General features: G+C 47.8%; 1 protein-coding gene and 1 pseudogene across 1 annotated transcript in view; one reads left to right on the top strand and one right to left on the bottom strand.

The window, feature by feature from the left end:
* The window catches only part of LOC134958498 (disks large-associated protein 5-like), a 143,943-nt gene that overhangs the window by 49,937 nt on the left and 73,826 nt on the right, over positions 1-20,180 (top strand). The gene's annotated exons all lie outside the window — the stretch shown is intronic.
* Positions 17,134-17,253, bottom strand: LOC134963574 (5S ribosomal RNA; annotated as a pseudogene).

Here is a 20,180-nt window from a genome sequence, read left to right on the forward strand (position 1 = left end):
AGGGCAATGGCAGCAAGGATTCTTCGCTGGGCGAAAAATCATGTGATAACACTGTTAGCGGTGTTCATTCCGGGAGTGGACAACTGGGAAGCAGACTTCCTCAGCAGGCACGACCTCCACCCGGGAGAGGGGAGACTTCATCTGGAAGTCTTCCACATGATTGTGAACCGTTGTGAAAGACCAAAGGTGGACATGACGGCGTCCCGTCTGAACAAAAAACTGGACAGGTATTGCGCCAGGTCAAGAGACCCTCAGGCAATAGCTGGGACGCTCTGGTAACACCGTGGGTGTACCAGTCGGTGTATGTGTTCCCTCCTCTGCCTCTCATACCCAAGGTACTGAGAATTTTAAGAAGGAGAGGAGTAAGAACTATACTCGTGGCTCCGGATTGGCCAAGAAGGACTTGGTACCCGGAACTTAAAGAGATACTAAGAAGGGACTTGCTTCAGCAAGGATCATGTCTGTTCCAAGACTTACCGCGGCTGCGTTTGACGGCATGGCGGTTGAACGCCGGATCCTAAGGGAAAAAGGCATTCCGGAAGAGGTCATCCCTACCCTGGTCAGAGCCAGGAAGGAGGTGACCACACAACATTATCACCGCATTTGGCGAAAATATGTTGCATGGTGTGAGGCCAGGAAGGCCCCCACGGAGGAATTTCAACTCGGTCGATTCCTACATTTCCTGCAAACAGGAGTGTCTATGTGCCTCAAATTGGGGTCCATTTAAGGTTCAAATTTCGGCCCTGTCGAATTTCTTCCAGAAAGAATTGGCTTCAGTTCCTGAAGTCCAGAAGTTTGTCAAGGGAGTACTGCATATACAACCCCCTTTTGTGCCTCCAGTGGCACTGTGGGATCTCAACGTAGTTCTGGGATTCCTCAAATCACATTGGTTTAAACCGCTCAAATCTGTGGATTTGAAATATCTCACAGGGAAAGTGACCATGCTGTTGGCCCTGGCCTCGGCCAGGCGAGTGTCAGAATTGGCGGCTTTGTCTCACAAAAGCCCATATCTGATTGTCCATTCGGACAGGGCAGAGCTGCGGACTCGTCCCCAGTTTCTCCCTAAGGTGGTGTCAGCGTTTCACCTGAACCAGCTTATTGTGGTACCTGCGGATACTAGGGACTTGGAGGACTCCAAGTTGCTAGATGTTGTCAGGGCCCTGAAAATATAGGTTTCCAGGACGGCTGGAGTCAGGAAAACTGACTTGCTGTTATCCTGTATGCACCCAACAAACTGGGTGCTCTTGCTTCTAAGCAGACGATTGCTAGTTGGATGTGTAGTACAATTCAGCTTGCACATTCTGTGGCAGGCCTGCCACAGCCAAAATATGTAAATGCCCATTCCACAAGGAAGGTGGGCTCATCTTGGGCGGCTGCCCGAGGGGTCTCGGCTTTACAACTTTGCCGAGCTGCTACTTGGTCAGGGGCACACCCTGACTGAGGAGGACCTGGAGTTCTCTCACTCGGTGCTGCAGAGTCATCCGCACTCTCCCGCCCGTTTGGGAGCTTTGGTATAATCCCCATGGTCCTGACTGAGTCCCCAGCATCCACTTAGGACGTCAGAGAAAATAAGAATTTACTTACCGATAATTCTATTTCTCGTAGTCCGTAGTGGATGCTGGGCGCCCATCCCAAGTGCGGATTGTCTGCAATACTTGTACATAGTTATTGTTACAAAAATCGGGTTATTATTGTTGTGAGCCATCTTTTCAGAGGCTCCGCTGTTATCATGCTGTTAACTGGGTTCAGATCACAGGTTGCACAGTGTGATTGGTGTGGCTGGTATGAGTCTTACCCGGGATTCAAAATCCTTCCTTATTGTGTACGCTCGTCCGGGCACAGTATCCTAACTGAGGCTTGGAGGAGGGTCATAGGGGGAGGAGCCAGTGCACACCACCTGATCCTAAAGCTTTTACTTTTGTGCCCTGTCTCCTGCGGAGCCGCTATTCCCCATGGTCCTGACGGAGTCCCCAGCATCCACTACGGACTACGAGAAATAGAATTATCGGTAAGTAAATTCTTATTATATCCCACCACAACACTCTCTCACACCAGCGCCTGCCCAAGAACCACTATGGGTGGCTTCTTTATCTCCGCAGGGCACCCACCCTGAAGCACATGGCTTTATGGGTATTATTAGATGGTCACCAATTCTCTTCTGATAGGAGTGTTTCTTGATTGTTCCATTCTTTCATCTCCTCTGTCCTGCTCCTGCCTTGGTCTTGTTCACTAAACTGGATAGCTGGGGGTGGGGTATAGGGGAGGAGAGGACCAGGGCATCCTGGGACCTGAAAAGCTTAACTGTTTGGTGCCTGGTCCTCTCCAACCACCTACACCCCATGGACATCCCTGTGGCGCCTATGGAATTTTGAATTTTAAGTTAACAAAATAAACCATAACTCTTATTTCTCTGACGTCCTAGTGGATGCTGGGAACTCCGTAAGGACCATGGGGAATAGCGGGCTCCGAAGGAGGCTGGGCACTCTAGAAAGATTTGACTACCTGGTGTGCACTGGCTCCTCCCACTATGACCCTCCCCCAAGCCTCAGTTAGATTTTGTGCCCGGCCGAGGTTGGATGCACACTAGGGGCTCTCCTGAGCCCTTAGAAAGAAAGTATAGATTTAGGTTTTTTATTTTCAGTGAGACCTGCTGGCAACAGGCTCACTGCAGCGAGGGACTAAGGGGAGAAGAAGCGAACTCGCCTGCTTGCAGCCGGATTGGGCTTCTTAGGCTACTGGACACCATTAGCTCCAGAGGGATCGACCGCAGGCCCAGTCCTTGGTGTTCGGTCCCGGAGCCGCGCCGCCGTCCCCCTTACAGAGCCAGAAGCAAGAAGAGGTCCGGAAAAACGGCGGCAGAAGACATCAGTCTTCACCAAGGTAGCGCACAGCACTGCAGCTGTGCGCCATTGCTCCTCATACACACTTCATACTCCGGTCACTGAGGGTGCAGGGCGCTGGGGGGGGGCGCCCTGAGAAGCAATAATAACACCTTGGTTGGCAAAAATTCCACAATATATAGTCCCAGAGGCTATATATGTGGAAAATACCCCTGCCAGAATATGGAAAAAAGCGGGAGAATAGTCCGTGGAAAAGGGGCGGAGCTATCTCTCACAGCACACTGGCGCCATTTCTCCTTCACAGATCTGCTGGAAGGAAGCTCCCTGGCTCTCCCCTGCAGTCTACACTACAGAACAGGGTAAAAACAGAGAGGGGGGGCACTAAATTTAGGCGCAGTATATAATATATAGAAAAAGCAGCTATAGGGGACATAACTCAGTTAGTCCCTGCATTATATAGCGCTCTGGTGTGTGCTGGCATACTCTCACTCTGTCCCCCCAAAGGGCTTTTGTGGGTCCTGTCCTCATTCGGAGCATTCCTTGTGTGTGTGCGGTGTGTCGGTACGGCTGTGTCGACATGTTTGAGGATAATGATGTGGAGGCGGAGCAGATGCCTTTAGAAGGGATGTCACCCCCTGCGGGGCAGACACCTGAGTGGATGAGCTTATGGAAAGTAATGAGTGCACGTATAGACTCCTTACATAAGAAAATTGACGACATGCCAAATGTGGGACAGCCGACTTCTCAGCTCGTGCCTGCCCAGGCGTCGCATGGGTCGTCAGGGGCTCTAAAACGCCCGCTACCGCAAGCAGACCCAGATGTCGACACTGATACTGACACCAGTGTCGACGACGATGAGTCTAACCTGATGCCCTCTAAGGCCATTCACTGCATGATTGAGGCAATGAAAGAGGTGTTACACATTTCTGATATAACTACAGGTACCACTAAAAAGGGTATTATGTTTGGGGAGAAAAAACTACCCGTAGTTTTCCCCCCATCAGATGAATTAAATGAAGTGTGTGAAGAAGCGTGGGCTTTCCCTGATAAAAAATTGGTAATTCCTAAGAAGGTACTAATGGCGTTCCCTTTCCCGCCAGAGGATAGGTCACGTTGGGAAACACCCCCCAGGGTGGATAAAGCGCTCACGTTTGTCTAAAAAGGTGGCACTACCGTCTCCGGATACGGCCGCCCTCAAGGAACCTGCTGATAGAAAGCAGGAGGCGATCCTGAAGTCTGTATATACACACTCAGGCATTATACTTAGGCCAGCTATTGCGTCAGCTTGGATGTGCAGTGCTGCCGCTGCGTGGTCAGATAAACTGTCAGAAAATATTGACACATTAGACAGAGACACGATCCTGTTAACCATAGACCATATAAAAGACTCAGTCTTATATATGAGAGATGCACAGAGGGAAATCTGCCGACTGGCATCTAAAGTAAGTGCATTGTCCATTTCTGCTAGGAGAGGCTTATGGACTCGCCAGTGGACAGGAGATGCAGATTCTAAAAAGCACATGGAAGTGTTGCCATATAAGGGTGAGGAATTATTTGGGGATGGTCTCTCGGACCTAGTTTCCACAGCAACGTCTGGGAAGTCAGCATTTTTACCCCATGTCCCCTCACAGCCTAAGAAGGCGCCGTTTTATCAGGTTCAGTCCTTTCGGACCCAGAAAAACAGGCGTGGAAAAGGCGGGTCCTTTCTGTCCAGAGGCAGAGGTAGGGGAAAAAGGCTGCAACAAACAGCAGGTTCCCAGGAGCAAAAGTCCTCCCCCGCTTCTTCTTCCAAGTCCGCCGCATGACGGTGGGGCTCCACAGGCGGAGCCAGGTACGGTGGGGGGTCGCCTCAAGAATTTCAGCTATCAGTGGGCTCGCTCACAGGTGGATCCCTGGATCCTGCAAATAGTATCTCAGGGGTACAAACTGGAATTCGAGGCGTCCCCACCCCACCGGTTCCTAAAATCTGCCTTGCTCCCTCAGACAGGGAGGCGGTGCTAGCGGCTATTCACAAGCTGTATTCCCAGCAGGTGATAATCAAGGTACCCCTACTTCAACAAGGCCGGGGTTATTATTCCACACTATTTGTGGTACCGAAACCGGACGGTTCGGTGAGACCCATTTTAAATTTAAAATCCTTGAACACGTACATAAAAAAAATTCAAGTTCAAGATGGAATCGCTCAGGGCGGTTATTGCAAGCCTGGACGAGGGGGATTACATGGTATCCCTGGACATCAAGGATGCTTACTTGCATGTCCCCATTTACCATCCTCACCAGGAGTACCTCAGATTTGTGGTACAGGATTGCCATTACCAATTCCAGACGCTGCCGTTTGGCCTGTCCACGGCACCGAGGGTATTTACCAAGGTTATGGCGGAAATGATGATACTCCTTCGAAGAAAGGGAGTTTTAATTATCCCGTACATGGACGATCTCCTAATAAAAGCGAGGTCCAAAGAACAGTTGTTGGTGGGAGTAGCACTATCTCTGGAGGTGCTGCACCAGCACGGCTGGATTCTGAATATCCCAAAGTCACAGCTGGTTCCAACGACACGGCTACTGTTCCTGGGTATGATTCTGGATACAGTCCAGAAGAAAGTGTTTCTCCCGGAGGAGAAAGCCAGGGAGTTGTCATCTCTAGTCAGAGACCTCCTGAAACCAAAACAGGTATCAGTGCATCGCTGCACACGGGTCCTGGGAAAGATGGTGGCTTCTTACGAAGCAATTCCCTTCGGCAGGTTCCATGCCAGAATCTTTTAGTGGGACCTGTTGGACCAGTGGTCCGGATCGCATCTTCAGATGCATCGCTTAATAACCCTGTCTCCAAGAACCAGGGTGTCTCTACTGTGGTGGCTGCAGAGTGCCCATCTTCTAGAGGGCCGCAGGTTCGGCATACAGGACTGGGTCCTGGTGACCACGGATGCCAGCCTTCGAGGCTGGGGGGCAGTCATACAGGGAAGAAACTTCCAAGGACTATGGTCGAGTCAGGAGACTTCCCTTCACATAAATATTCTGGAACTAAGGGCCATCTACAATGCCCTAAGTCAAGCAAGATCCCTGCTCCTACACCAGCCGGTGCTGATCCAGTCAGACAACATCATGGCAGTCGCCCATGTAAATCGACAGGGCGGCACAAGGAGCAGGATGGCGATGGCAGAAGCCACAAGAATTCTCCGATGGGCGGAGAATCATGTACTAGCACTGTCAGCAGTGTTCATTCCGGGAGTGGACAACTGGGAAGCAGACTTCCTCAGCAGACACTACCTCCACCCGGGAGAGTGGGGACTTCACCCAGAAGTCTTCCAGATGCTGGTAAACCGTTGGGAAAAACCACAGGTGGACATGATGGCGTCCCGTCTCAACAAAAAGTTAAAAAGATATTGCGCCAGGTCAAGGGACCCTCAGGCGATAGCTGTGGACGCTCTAGTGACACCGTGGGTGTACCAGTCGGTTTATGTGTTCCCTCCTCTGCCTCTCATTCCAAAGGTATTGAGAATAATAAGAAAGCGAGGAGTAAACACAATTCTCGTGGTTCCGGATTGGCCGAGACTAGCGTGGTACCCGGAACTTCAAGAGATGCTCTCAGAGGACCCGTGGCCTCTACCGCTCAGACAGGACCTGTTACAGCAGGGGCCCTGTCTGTTCCAAGACTTACCGCGGCTGTGTTTGACGGCATGGCGGTTGAACACCGGATCCTAAAGGAAAAGGGTATTCTGGAAGAAGTCATTCCTACGCTTATTAAGGCCAGGAAAGATGTTACGGCAACGCATTATCACCGCATATGGCGGAAATATGTTGCATGGTGCGAGGCCAATAAGGCCCCAACAGAGGAATTTCAACTAGGTCGATTTCTGCATTTCCTGCAAGCAGGAGTGGATATGGTAATGGGTTTTCACAGGTGCGCCTGATGTGTGAGGTATGTGCAAAAAGTCATACACTGATTTGATTCCTTAAACAATAAACAGTTTGATAAACTTGACCTAATAAACGTAGTGCTAATAAGGAGAAAAGGAAAAAAGAAAAAATGAAGAAAAAAATGAAAAAAATGATACAATAGACAGTATTGGAATGAAAAAAACTGTATTTATTATAGAAGAAAAATAAAAAAAATATAATAATATAGGTGTGGTGAAAAAGGGGGGGGGGGGATTGGGTATGAGAATGTTATTCTGCTGTCAGAAGCAGCAATGGAATACTTCGTAGTCAAGGTAGAAGTTGTTTCTAAAATTGCTGGTCACTCCAGAATGGTGGCGTCCCACCTCTGAGTGAATAATGGAATGTGTGCAAAAACAAAAGTCCAGAGCTTCAAGTGAACTAATAAAAAATATATATAATAATAATAGTGTCTTTGGATCCGGAAAAGGGGAAAGAAAAAAGAAAAACACACTGAGAAAAATATTTGGGGTACCCCTGGATTGCCGCTGGCGATGAGGGTCGGGGTGTGGTGAGTGCTATGGTAATTAGGACTCCTGGACAGGCTGTGCCCCTCTACGCCCTGGTCCACCCTGCTGTCGCTCTATGAGCGCAACACGGTGCCCTGGACAGAAGGGGAACAGTCATGAGTCTTGGAGAGGGAGGTAGGGGCTGCTTCTAGCACAGTTGGTGCTGTCCGCCGCGCCTTCTCCTCTCCTACAGGGTCCCTTACCTTGTCGCTCCTGCTCCGTCTCCTCGTCCCTCCGCCAGCGGTCTTCTCCGTCTCGGCCGCGGCCCGGCGATCTCCTGCACTTCCGGGTTGGGTCACGTGACCAGTCTCGGGTGCCTCCGGGTCCCGTCTACCTCTCGTCGTCCTCTTGTTCTCTCTGTCCTCCGTCTTAAGTTTCACGCTCTGTTAGTTGGATGATCGGAAAAGTAATGTAACAAGGCAGTAGTGTGTGTGCTCCAACGCGTATCGGCCGGTATTGGCCTTCGTCAGGGAGTCTGTTTCCGCCATCTTTAGTGTGGGCTTTTTATGCCCACATCCAGCGGGCGTGGTTTTGGATAATTGTTCCATATTGGGAACACACGGAAGGGGGAGGGGCTGGTTGATTAGATAGGAAAATTTGCAGAATAGTAGTGGTGGATGAAGGGGAAATTACATACAAGGGGAACAAGTAATAATTTATGTATTGAAATAAAAAGTTAAACCAGTTCTGGTCTATTAATCCTTTGTGTCCCTAATTGTGTATGTAACAAATAATATTGTTTGTCGGAAATATTGTACAGTATTGTTGAATACACAACACAGTGCAATTGGTTTAATGAGAAAATAATAATAATTTGGTGACTCAAAAGAATGGACTGCAGTAGTTAAACTGAAAGGGTGAGAATTGATGATAATAATAATAATAATAATAATAATAATAATGATATTGATATTATTAATAAAATTGAAAATGATAATAGAGATAGGGTAAATGTTAAATTGTCAAAGTTAAATGCAATATAATAAGTAGAATAATATATGTGTATATAGATAAATAGTTAGTCCATGTGTATTGTGGTCTGTATTTTTCATATATCAGGGCTATATTGCTTAATATACACATAAAATTGTTTAATTTCGTATTAGGGCTAATCCTAGTGGGCATTTTTGTGGACTTCTTGGTTAAATAATCTCTCCTACATGTGAGAGTAAAACTTATATTTGTGTACTTTGTGGAGTCTATCGTCCCTGCTGCGTGTACAATATTGTCATTTGCCTGTGATAATTGTTCTTACCTCATTGTCTAAATTTAGCCCGTGCGGTTTTAGAGTTTTTAATGTAAACATCCATTTAAGCTCTTCTTTGTTTATTGTTCTGAAAAAATCCCCCCCTCTCCAATTCTGTTTCACCATTTTTATGCCTAACAATTTCATCCCTTCTGGGTTCTGTTTGTTTTTCTCTAAAAAGGAGTGAATATGGGCCTAAAACTAGGCTCCATTAAAGTACAGATCTCGGCTCTGTCGATTTTCTTTCAAAAAGAACTAGCTTCAGTACCTGAAGTTCAGACATTTGTGAAAGGAGTGTTGCATATTCAGCCCCCATTTGTGCCTCCTGTGGTACCTTGGGATCTCAACGTGATGTTGAGTTTCTTAAAATCACATTGGTTTGAGCCACTAAAAACCGTGGATCTGAAATATCTCACGTGGAAAGTGGTCATGTTATTAGCCTTGGCTTCAGCCAGGCGAGTGTCAGAATTGGCGGCTTTATCATGTAAAAGCCCTTATCTGATTTTCCATATGGATAGGGCAGAGTTGAGGACTCGTCCCCAATTTCTCCCTAAGGTGGTGTCAGCATTTCACCTGAACCAGCCTATTGTGGTGCCAGCGGCTACTAGTGAATTGGAGGACTCCAAGTTGCTAGACGTTGTCAGGGCCCTGAAAATATGTTTCCAGGACGGCTGGAGTCAGAAAATCTGACTCGCTGTTTATCCTGTATGCACCCAACAAGCTGGGTGCTCCTGCTTCTAAGCAGTCTATTGCTCGCTGGATTTGTAGTACAATTCAGCTTGTACATTCTGTGGCAGGCATGCCACAGCCAAAATCTGTAAATGCCCATTCCACAAGGAAGGTGGGCTCATCTTGGGCGGCTGCCCGAGGGGTCTCGGCTTTACAACTTTGCCGAGCAGCTACTTGGTCAGGGGCAAACACGTTTGCAAAATTCTACAAATTTGATACCCTGGCTGAGGAGGACCTGGAGTTCTCTCATTCGGTGCTACAGAGTCATCCGCACTCTCCCGCCCGTTTGGGAGCTTTGGTATAATCCCCATGGTCCTTATGGAGTTCCCAGCATCCACTAGGACGTCAGAGAAAATAAGAATTTACTCACCGGTAATTCTATTTCTCCAACGTCCTAGTGGATGCTGGGGACTCCGTCAGGACCATGGGGATTAGCGGCTCCGCAGGAGACAGGGCACAAAAATAAAGCTTTAGGATCAGGTGGTGTGCACTGGCTCCTCCCCCTATGACCCTCCTCCAAGCCTCAGTTAGGTTTTTGTGCCCGTCCGAGCAGGGTGCAATCTAGGTGGCTCTCCTAAAGAGCTGCTTAGAAAAAGTTTTTAGGTTTTTTATTTTCAGTGAGTCCTGCTGGCAACAGGCTCACTGCAACGAGGGACTTAGGGGAGAAGAAGTGAACTCACCTGCGTGCAGGATGGATTGGCTTCTTAGGCTACTGGACACCATTAGCTCCAGAGGGATCGAACACAGGCCCAGCCATGGAGTCCGGTCCCGGAGCCGCGCCGCCGACCCCCTTACAGATGCCGAAAAGCGAAGAGGTCCAGAAACCGTCGGCAGAAGACTTTTCAGTCTTCATGAGGTAGCGCACAGCACTGCAGCTGTGCGCCATTGTTGTCACACACTTCACACCAGCGGTCACGGAGGGTGCAGGGCGCTGCAGGGGGCGCCCTGGGCAGCAATGAGAATACCTTGTTCTGGCTAAAAAATACATCACATATAGCCCTTGGGGCTATATGGATGTATTTAACCCCTGCCAGGTCTCACAAACTCCGGAGAAGAGCCCGCCGAAATAGGGGGCGGGGCCTATCTCTTCAGCACACAGCGCCATTTTCCTGCTCAGCTCCGCTGCGAGGAAGGCTCCCAGGACTCTCCCCTGCACTGCACTACAGAAACAGGGTAAAAAAGAGGGGGGGGGGGCACTTTTTTTTTGGCGTTTTTGATATATATTAAGCTGCTATAAGGGAGACAACACTTCTATAGGGTTGTTCCTATATATTTATAGCGCTTGGGTGTGTGCTGGCAAACTCTCCCTCTGTCTCCCCAAAGGGCTAGTGGGGTCCTGTCTTCGATAAGAGCATTCCCTGTGTGTCTGCTGTGTCGGTACGTGTGTGTCGACATGTATGAGGACGATGTTGGTGTGGAGGCAGAGCAATTGCCGGTAATGGTGATGTCACCCCCTAGGGAGTCGACACCGGAATGGATGGCTTTATTTATGGAATTACGTGATAATGTCAGCACATTACAAAAATCAGTTGACGACATGAGACGGCCGGAAAACCAGTTAGTACCTGTACAGGCGTCTCAGACACCGTCAGGGGCTGTAAAACGCCCTTTACCTCAGTCGGTCGACACAGACCCAGACACGGACACCGAATCTAGTGTCGACGGTGAAGAAACAAACGTTATATGATCACGGCAATGAAGGAGGCTTTACATATCTCTGATACTGCATGTACCACAAAAAGGGGTATTATGTGGGGTCTGAAAAAACTACCTGTAGTTTTTCCTGAATCAGACGAATTGAATGAAGTGTGATGAAGCGTGGGTTAACCCCGATAGAAAACTGCTAATTTCAAAGAAGTTATTGGCATTATATCCTTTCCCGCCAGAGGTTAGGGCGCGCTGGGAAACACCCCCTAGGGTGGATAAGGCGCTCACACGCTTATCAAAACAAGTGGCGTTACCGTCTCCTGAAACGGCCGCCCTCAAGGATCCAGCAGATAGGAGGCTGGAAACTACCCTGAAAAGTATATACACTCATACTGGTGTTATACTGCGACCAGCCATCGCCTCTGCATGGATGTGCAGTGCTGGGGTGGTTTGGTCGGATTCCCTGACTGAAAATATTGATACCCTGGATAGGGACAGTATTTTACTGACTATAGAGCATTTAAAGGATGCATTTCTATATATGCGAGATGCACAGAGGGATATTTGCACTCTGGCATCGAGAGTAAGTGCGATGTCCATATCTGCCAGAAGAAGTTTATGGACGCGACAATGGTCAGGTGATGCGGATTCCAAACGGCATATGGAAGTATTGCCGTATAAGGGGGAGGAATTATTTGGGGTCTGTCTATCAGATTTGGTGGCCACGGCAACAGCCGGGAAATCCACCTTTTTACCTCAGGTCCCCTCCCAACAGAAAAAGACAGTCTTTTCAGCCGCAGTCCTTTCGTTCCTATAGGAACAAGCGGGCGAAAGGACAGTCATATTTGCCCCGAGGCAAAGGAAAGGGTAAGAGAGTGCACCAAGCAGCTTCTTCCCAGGAGCAGAAGCCCCCCCCGGCTTCTGCAAAGCCCTCAGCATGACGTTGGGGCTTTACAAGCGGACTCAGGGGCGGTGGGGGGTCGACTCAAGAATTTTAGCGCACAGTGGGCTCACTCACAGGTGGACCCCTGGATCCTGCAGATAATATCTCAGGGTTACAGGTTGGAATTCGAGAAGTCTCCCCCTCGCCGGTTCCTAAAGTCTGGTCTGCCAACGTCTCCCTCAGACAGGGCGACGGTATTGGAAGCCATTCACAAGCTGTATTCTCAGCAGGTGATAGTCAAGGTACCCCTCCTACAACAGGGAAAGGGGTATTATTCCACACTATTTGTGGTACCGAAGCCGGACGGCTCGGTAAGACCTATTCTAAATCTGAAATCTTTGAACCTGTACATACAAAAATTCAAGTTCAAGATGGAGTCACTCAGAGCAGTGATAGCGAATCTGGAAGAAGGGGACTTTATGGTGTCCCTGGACATCAAGGATGCTTACCTGCATGTCCCAATTTGCCCTTCACATCAAGGGTACCTCAGGTTCGTGGTGCAAAACTGTCATTATCAGTTTCAGACGCTGCCGTTTGGATTGTCCACGGCACCTCGGGTCTTTACCAAGGTAATGGCCGAAATGATGTTTCTTCTACGAAGAAAAGGCGTATTAATTATCCCTTACTTGGACGATCTCCTGATAAGGGCAAGGTCCAGGGAACAGCTGGGGGACGTAGTAGCACTAACCCAAATAGTGCTGCAACAGCACGGGTGGATTCTGAATTTTCCAAAATCTCAATTGACCCCGACGACACGTCTGCTGTTCCTGGGAATGATTCTGGACACGGTTCAGAAAAAGGTGTTTCTTCCGGAGGAGAAAGCCAAGGAGTTATCCGAACTTGTCAGGAACCTCCTAAAACCAGGGAAAGTGTCTGTGCATCAATGCACAAGAGTCCTGGGAAAGATGGTGGCTTCTTACAAAGCGATTCCATTCGGCAGATTCCACGCACGAACTTTTCAGTGGGATCTGCTGGACAAATGGTCCGGATCGCATCTGCAGATGCATCAGCGGATAACCTTGTCGCCACGGACAAGGGTGTCTCTTCTGTGGTGGTTGCAGAGTGCTCATCTGTTAGAGGGCCGCAGATTCGGCATACAGGACTGGGTCCTGGTGACCACGGATGCCAGTCTGAGAGGCTGGGGAGCGGTCATACAGGGAAGAAACTTCCAGGGAGTATGGTCAAACCTGGAGATGTCTCTTCACATAAATATACTGGAGCTAAGAGCGATTTACAATGCTCTAAGCCTGGCAAAACCCCTGCTTCAGGGTCAGCCGGTGTTGATCCAGTCTGACAACATCACGGCAGTCGCCCACGTAAACAGACAGTGCGGCACAAGAATCAGGAGAGCAATGGCAGAAGCTGCAAGGATTCTTCGCTGGGCGGAAGATCATGTGATAGCACTGTCAGCAGTGTTCATTCCGGGAGTGGACAACTGGGAAGCAGACTTCCTCAGCAGACACGATCTACACCCGGGAGAGTGGGGACTTCATCCAGAAGTCTTCCACATGATTGTGAACCGTTGGGAAAAACCAAAGGTGGACATGATGGCGTCTCGCCTCAACAAAAAACTGGACAGGTATTGCGCCAGGTCAAGAGACCCTCAGGCAATAGCTGTGGACGCTCTGGTAACGCCGTGGGTGTTCCAGTCAGTGTATGTGTTTCCTCCTCTGCCTCTCATACCAAAAGTACTGAGAATTATACGGCAAAGGGGAGTAAGAACGATACTCGTGGCTCCGGATTGGCCAAGAAGAACTTGGTACCCGGAACTTCAGGAGATGCTCACGGAAGATCCGTGGCCTCTACCTCTAAGACGGGACCTGCTTCAGCAGGGACCGTGTCTATTCCAAGACTTACCGCGGCTGCGTTTGACGGCATGGCGGTTGAACGCCGAATTCTAAGGGAAAAAGGCATTCCGGAAGAGGTCATTCCTACACTGGTAAAAGCCAGGAAGGAGGTGACTGCACAACATTATCACCGCATTTGGAGAAAATATGTTGCGTGGTGTGAGGCCAGGAAGGCCCCCACGGAGGAATTTCAATTGGGTCGATTCCTACATTTCCTGCAAACAGGATTGTCTATGGGCCTCAAGTTGGGGTCCATTAAGGTTCAAATTTCGGCCCTGTCGATTTTCTTCCAGAAAGAATTGGCTTCAGTTCCTGAAGTCCAGACTTTTGTAAAAGGAGTACTACATATACAGCCCCCGGTTGTGCCCCCAGTGGCTCCGTGGGACCTTAATGTAGTTTTGGATTTTCTCAAATCCCATTGGTTTGAGCCACTCAAATCGGCGGATTTGAAATATCTTACATGGAAAGTAACCATGCTACTGGCCCTGGCTTCAGCCAGGAGAGTGTCAGAATTGGCGGCTTTATCGTATAAAAGCCCATATCTGATTTTCCATTCGGACAGGGCAGAACTGCGGACGCGTCCTCATTTTCTGCCTAAGGTGGTGTCAGCGTTTCACCTGAACCAGCCTATTGTGGTGCCTGCGGCTACTAGCGATTTGGAGGATTCCAAGTTGCTGGACGTTGTCAGGGCATTGAAAATATATTTTTTAAGGACGGCTGGAGTCAGAAAATCTGACTCGCTGTTTATACTGTATGCACCCAACAAGCTGGGTGCTCCTGCTTCTAAGCAGACGATTGCTCGTTGGATTTGTAGCACAATTCAACTTGCACATTCTGTGGCAGGCCTGCCACAGCCTAAATCTGTCAAGGCCCATTCCACAAGGAAGGTGGGCTCATCCCGGGCGGCTGCCCGAGGGGTCTCGGCATTACAACTCTGCCGAGCAGCTACGTGGTCGGGGGAGAACACGTTTGTAAAATTCTACAAATTTGATACCCTGGCTAAAGAGGACCTGGAGTTCTCTCATTCGGTGCTGCAGAGTCATCCGCACTCTCCTGCCCGTTTGGGAGCTTTGGTATAATCCCCATGGTCCTGACGGAGTCCCCAGCATCCACTAGGACGTTAGAGAAAATAAGATTTTACTTACCGATAAATCTATTTCTCGTAGTCCGTAGTGGATGCTGGGCGCCCATCCCAAGTGCGGATTGTCTGCAATACTTGTACATAGTTATTGTTACAAAGAAATCGGGTTGTTGTTGTGAGCCGTCTGTTCAGAGGCTCCTACGTTGTCATACTGTTAACTGGGTTCAGATCACAAGTTGTACGGTGTGATTGGTGTGGCTGGTATGAGTCTTACCCGGGATTCAAAATCCTTCCTTATTGTGTACGCTCGTCCGGGCACAGTATCCTAACTGAGGCTTAGAGGAGGGTCATCGGGGGAGGAGCCAGTGCACACCACCTGATCCTAAAGCTTTATTTTTGTGCCCTGTCTCCTGCGGAGCCGCTAATCCCCATGGTCCTGACGGAGTCCCCAGCATCCACTACGGACTACGAGAAATAGATTTATCGGTAAGTAAAATCTTATTTTCTCGTAGTCCGTAGTGGATGCTGGGCGCCCATCCCAAGTGCGGATTGTCTGCAATACTTGTAAAATAGTTATTGTTAACTAAAGGGTTATTGTTGAGCCATCTGTTGAGAGGCTCAGTTGTTTTTCATACTGTCAAACTGGATATAGTATCACGAGTTGTACGGTGTGATTGGTGTGGCTGGTAAGAGTCTTACCCGGGATTCTAAATCCTTCCTTATTATGTCAGCTCGTCCGGGCACAGTGTCCTAACTGAGGCTTGGAGGAGGGTCAAAGTGGGAGGAGCCAGTGCACACCAGGTAGTCATAAATCTTTCTAGAGTGCCCAGCCTCCTTCGGAGCCCGCTATTCCCCATGGTCCTTACGGAGTTCCCAGCATCCACTACGGACTACGAGAAATAGAATTACCGGTGAGTAAATTCTTATTTTTTCAATTGTAGGGATGGAAGAAATATATTGGTGAAATGCTTAGTGTGGGATTATGGATTAGGATGCTATAGAATAAATGACATAAAATACTGATTTCATTGGTTTGGTAACATGAAATGGTGCGCACACAGACAATATTGGATTCCAGCCTAATACCCGTTCACTGTAAAATTAGAAGTAGTAGTAGTAACATAGAGTGTATGCGTACCACAAAGTGGGTAGAAATGTGTTCTTCTGGGGTCTACTCACCGCATGTTCTGGATGCTGGGCCTAACAATGTAATTAGTGACCTTTTACGTAACCTAAAAACACCAAGTATAACATTACCAGGGTCGGTAATGTCTTAATGAAAAAAATAATAATGCAATCCTGTATTAGAAACCTTTTAATCAACCATGTTTTAATGCTTTCTAATGGGCCCTACACACAGCACGATCTGCCGCCGAGCTGCTCGACGGGGGAAACGGGCGACCCGGCTGCAGGGGGGCAGTGACGGGGGGAGTGAAGTTTCTTCACTCCTTCCGGCGCCATAGCAGTGCAGGCAAATATGGACCAGATAGTCCATATTGGCTTGCATGCACAAGCGACGGGGCACCAGAGATGAATGAGCGTGGGGCTGCGCATCGTTCATCGCTTGTGCCTCCTCACTGAAGAACATTAATGAACGAGATCGTTCATATCTTTCGGTCATATCGCCCAGTGTGTAGGGCCTATAACATTAATAATGTTGTTAGGCTTTGGTTTGATTTATTTTACATCTCCCTAAAACCAGTTGTGTACAGCTTATTATTTCTATCACATCTGAATATATGTAGATACTCACTTGTGACTGATTTTTATAGTAAATCCTGTAAAATACTTTTTCATTTGTTTTATATTCTGTCTATATTTGTAACTTGCAGTTCATTCCATCTGCCACTCAGGGTGACCGCTTTTCCTGCTTTACTTTCCCTGCTGCTGGGGGGAGGTAAGGTATTGGGATTAGAATGGTGGTTAGGTTGCAGGCACAGGAAGGATATGAAGTACAAAGGACCAAGAAGAGATATTGGAAAAAAGACTTTTGTGGGAGCACTCTAATTCAGAGGTTAAAGTATAATTTGTAAAATACTGATAGGAACAATTTAATTAGTGAAAATTAGGTTCTATGAGTGACCATATGTGAACAAAATAGCTTAGCGAAAATATGGATGAATTAAATTATTCGTGATCTCAAATATCACAATCTGCAAATTGCCGGAAATAGAATTCTGTGGTGCTTTTGTCACCATGATCCTGCATAGTATCTCTTATGTAATGCATGACCATCATTCATTCTGCTAATATCCATTACGGATCTTTATAGACGCAGAGAATTTAAATCATTGGTCACGCGAATCCAAATGTCGGATAGCATAAAGTTGAGTGCCACTGTGTCCAATAGCCAATTTATTGCAGTACCAGGGTGTTCAAAGGAGGTCTCCCGTCCTAGTACTGACCCGGCCTTTCACTGCTTAGCTTTCAAGTTCAGAAGAGATTGGGCATCTCCAGTGAAGTGTGACCGCAATTATTAGGCTCCTCTCTTTGGTCACTTCAAATATATGCCATGTGGCTACTATATGTTGGGGATAAAGAGCATATGTAATTCGTAACACACGGGTTACAAACATAAGAGATTACATGCAATCAGCTAATTAATCAGCATGTGACACGGTGGTCACTGAAGTTGATTATATATGTGCAATCACTTAATCAGTTATTCAGCATGTGACATGACAGTCACAGAAGAGACATCAATAGGTTTAAGGATAATATATGTGGGAAAAATTCATATATACCACATGCCCTCACAAATGGAGTTGCCTTATGCCTAAGAAATTTTTTTTTTTCTTTATTATTGACGTGCAATCAGCTGATAAATCAATATGTGACACGGCGGTCACCAAAAGGGAATTAAATGCGTACAATCACCTTATTAATCAACAGCTGATTAATCGGCATGCGACACGGCGGTCACAGAAAGATAATTATAAGTGCAATCACCTAATTATTCAGCATGTGACACAGCAGTCACAGAAGAAACATAAATAGGTTTTAGGAATAATATATGTGGGAAAATTCATGTATGACATATACCATCACAGATGGATTTACCTTGTACCTGAGCTTAGAACAGGTCACCAGTACGGCCGTACCAGATTAGCTTAATGCCTGATTCTATTTATACTGTAGGAGACAGCGTGTAATTATGGCATAGTAGCAGACAAAATGACATATATCAGAAGGATACCAGCTCCTCCTAGTTAACCCCTCTGGGCCACAGAAAAAAAGGGGGGGGGAATGTGAGGGGAAAGGGGAAGGTTCGTATCACAGCAGGTTATGTATAAACCTGCAGGGAGTGCTCATGACATTAATATACTGCATAGAGCTCTTGTTGTAAGGCTGATTGGAAGGTAGTTGCTGCAATAAACAGTTGTTTCTTAAATCGCAACAAGGAGGCTGAACCTGTATAAGATGTCTCTAATGTTCAGAGTTCTATATGAAAACTGTTGCAGGATAAGATAGTGTCAAATGGCTGTTAAGCCAGAAAATTACAGCCTTACAGATGAATCTGTTAAGAAACAACTGTTTATTACAGCAACTACCTTCCAATCAGCCTTACAACAAGAGCTCTATTATTATTTTATTTATTACCAGTTATTTATATAGCGCACACATATTCCGCAGCGCTTTACAGTGAATATTTGCTCATTCACATCAGTCCCTGCCCCAGTGGAGCTTACAATCTATGTTCCCTATCACATTTACACACATACACAATCACACTAGGGTTAATTTTTGTTGGGAGCCAATTAACCTACCAGTATATTTTTGGATTGTGGGAGGAAACCGGAGTACCCGGAGGAAACCCACGCAAGCAGGGGGAGAATATACAAACTCCGCACAGTTAGGGCCATGGTGGGAATCGAACCCATGACCTCAGTGCTGTGAGGCAGTAATGCTAACCATTACATCATCCGTACTGCTCTATGCAGTATATTAATGTCATGAGCACTCCCTGCAGGTTTATACATAACCTGCTGTGATACGAACCTTCCCCTTTCCCCTCATATTCCCCCCCCCCCCTTTTTTTTTTTTCTGTGGCCCAGAGGGGTTAACTAGGAGGAGCTGGTATCCTTCTGATATGTCATTTTGTCTGCTACTATGCCATAATTACACGCTGTCTCCTACAGTATAAATTGAATCAGGCATTAAGCTAATCTGGTACGGCCGTACTGGTGACCTGTTCTAAGCTCAGGTACAAGGTAAATCCATCTGTGATGGTATGTGGCATACATTAATTTTCCCACATATATTATTCCTAAAACCTATTTATGTTTCTTCTGTGACTGCTGTGTCACATGCTGAATAATTAGGTGATTGCACTTATAATTATCTTTCTCTGACGTCCTAGTGGATGCTGGGTACTCCGTAAGGACCATGGGGAATAGACGGGCTCCACAGGAGACTGGGCACTCTTAAAAGAAAGATTAGGTACTACATCTGGTGTGCACTGGCTCCTCCCTCTATGCCCCTCCTCCAGACCTCAGTTAGAATCTGTGCCCGGCCAGAGCTGGATGCACCCTAGGGGCTCTCCTGAGCTTCCTAGAAAAGAAAGTATTTGTTAGGTTTTTTATTTTCAGTGAGATCTGCTGGCAACAGACTCACTGCTACGAGGGACTTAGGGGAGAGAAGCAAACCTACCTGCTTGCAGCTAGCTTGTGCTTCTAAGGCTACTGGACACCATTAGCTCCAGAGGGATCGAACACAGGGCCCGACCTCGATCGTCCGTTCCCGGAGCCGCGCCGCCGTCCCCCTTGCAGAGCCAGAAGACGGAAGAACCAGGAGAAAATCGGCGGCTGAAGACTCCGGTCTTCAATAAGGTAGCGCACAGCACTGCAGCTGTGCGCCATTGCTCCCACAGCACACCACACGCTCCGGTCACTGGTGGGTGCAGGGCGCTGGGGGGGGGGGGGGCGCCCTGGGCTGCAATATGTATACCTTTTTTGGCAAAATGCACATAATACAGTTATAAACTGTATATGTGCCTAATCCCCCGCCATAAATATTATCAAAAAAGCGGGAGAAGCCCGCCGCTGAAGGGGCGGGGCTATCTTCCTCAGCACAGCCAGCGCCATTTTCTCTTCACAGCTCCGCTGGAGGGACGCTCCCCAGGCTCTCCCCTGTAGTATACACTACGAGAAGGGTAAAAGAGGGGGGGCACATAAATTTAGGCGCAAAAGGTGATATAAGCAGCTATTGGGGGGAAATTCACTTTGTATTAGTGTAAATCCCTCTGTTATATAGCGCTCTGGTGTGTGCTGGCATACTCTCTCTCTGTCTCCCCAAAGGACTTTGTGGGGTCCTGTCCTCAGTCAGAGCATTCCCTGTGTGTGTGTGCGGTGTGTCGGTACGGCTGTGTCGACCTGTTTGATGAGGACGCTTACGTGGAGGCG

This window comes from Pseudophryne corroboree, chromosome 9, assembly GCF_028390025.1.
Source record: "Pseudophryne corroboree isolate aPseCor3 chromosome 9, aPseCor3.hap2, whole genome shotgun sequence".
Taxonomy (NCBI): Eukaryota; Metazoa; Chordata; class Amphibia; order Anura; family Myobatrachidae; genus Pseudophryne; species Pseudophryne corroboree.